At 33.8% G+C, this 1,956-nt stretch overlaps 1 non-coding gene across 1 annotated transcript; it reads left to right on the top strand.

Annotated features, from left to right (window-relative positions):
* Positions 1-648: 648 nt before the first annotated feature.
* LOC141424327 (U1 spliceosomal RNA) lies at positions 649-813 on the top strand. Its single transcript, XR_012449277.1, has one exon. It is a non-coding gene; the product is annotated as a U1 spliceosomal RNA (small nuclear RNA).
* The last annotated feature ends 1,143 nt before the right edge of the window (positions 814-1,956 follow it).

A 1,956-nucleotide genomic window follows, 5' to 3' on the forward strand; every position in this document is an offset into this window, starting at 1 on the left:
GAATCATCTTTGAGAGTAACAGGGAAACATGAAAAGAAACAAGAATAGTTCTTCCATGTAAAGCTGCCTTAATTAGAAAAGTCAAGCTCAAAAACAAATTATCTTTTTCATATTTCAAAAGAAAAGTGATTAAAATTAAAATGTATTCAAAATTTTTGTCCTTTTAAGGATAAAATAGGCCTCTTTTTTAAAAAACATGTACTAAAATTAAAGCGCTTTTCATGATTAACACTTCTTTTTGGTTTTATAGTGCTGGAGATTGAACTGGGGGTTCAATCATGTTAGACACATGATAGACAAACACTTATATCTGCTCCGCCCTTTAACAAGAGTTAGTGACTGAAACTTTAAATCCTTTCGTTATGAAATTTGCTACCATTCGACCTTTTTAGCTTCCTATAGAAAAAGGTGAAGTGGGGCTTTGCAGTCTGAGTTGGAATAAAAGTACAAGTTACATCTTTAATTTGGCAATGGAATCTTTCTTTGCCAAAGAGAAACTTGTTCTATGAAGTTCACAGGGTTATTTCTATTCCATTTTACTTATGCATGTCCTTATCCTCTCGGTATTAGAAAGTTTTTAAGACCAACAAGCTAGGTTATAAGGACAATTCATGTGGATATATGCAATTATTCAAAATCTATAGCATAATACTTACCTGGCAGGGGATATACCATGATCACGAAGGTGGTTTTCCCAGGGCGAGGCTTATCCATTGCACTCCAGGTGTGCTGACCCCTGCGATTTCCCCAAAATGTGGGAAACTCAACTACATAATTTGTGATAGTGGGGGACTGCGTTTGCGCTCTCCCCTTAAAAAAAAATCTGTAGCATAAGTTAGGCATTTCTATAAATTGGTTATGCAAAAAAACCTAAATAATGTCATCATCAAGAATTCCTTCATAGCCATGTTTACTTGTTCAACAAAAGCATTTTGTCAGCTGGACTTTAGAGATTTCTATGAATGTAGCTTGAATAGTTATCTCCACCTTTCCTCAGTAAATCATTTTTATGTTTAATTATTAGATTTGCCAGTACATGAACACATCTTAAGTCTGCCAATTTATAGTCTAGTATATCATTCTCTGCCTCAACTTCATCTTCCCTTCACCCTTTTACTCTTTTATTGCAAGTTACAGGCTATCAGAAATCACTGAGCAGCTAATTCCTCCAATCCTTCCTTCCCTTGTTATAGTATCCATAAATGGTGTTAGCTGTCATTATATGGGTTTGGTTATAAAAGTACTTGGCTACCTAATAATAGCCATAAAAAATGCTCCTTTTGCTATACTAACCTCTAAAGTTTCAAATTTAGGACAGTAAAATTTGACTTTCTCTGTTCCTGCATTTAGGAAGCTAAGCGATAATAAATCACCAAAGTTGTAGATTTTTCCCAACATATTTCATGATTTCCTGCCTTACAGCTTTGTGTACCACTTGTCAAGCTTTTGGAGAGCTCTCTGTCATCTTTCTCTAATTATAGGAAAAAAATCACTATATCAAAGTAACCAAAGGAGGATTACATGGTCTTGACTCATCTGTATCTTCATGATCACAAAGTGTTTATGCCAGATGAATGCACAAGTCTTCCAAACTTATTTCTCTCAAGCTTTCACTTTCTCTCTGCACAGTTTTTCACTTTCTCTCTGAATAATTTCAGCAAAATATGAGATTTTTCTAAAATAAATTCTGAACATAATAGAATGTTACATTTTTTCTTGCCATGTACTTTTTAATATTCACCAATTTAATTCTCACAGTATTTCTCACAAAACAGGAACAGTCATTAACATTTCACACTTATAGGAGATGATAATTCAACTAAGAAAGCATTGCAAGTTTGCATGAATAGAATGAGGCATGATGAAATGTAACTAACATCATACTTGAGACTGATGACAAAGTTCCGAGTCTTAATGATTACAATTTCTCTACCTCCTAAAGTCCATACTTATAAA

Source organism: Castor canadensis, chromosome 6 (genome assembly GCF_047511655.1).
Source record: "Castor canadensis chromosome 6, mCasCan1.hap1v2, whole genome shotgun sequence".
NCBI lineage: Eukaryota > Metazoa > Chordata > Mammalia > Rodentia > Castoridae > Castor > Castor canadensis.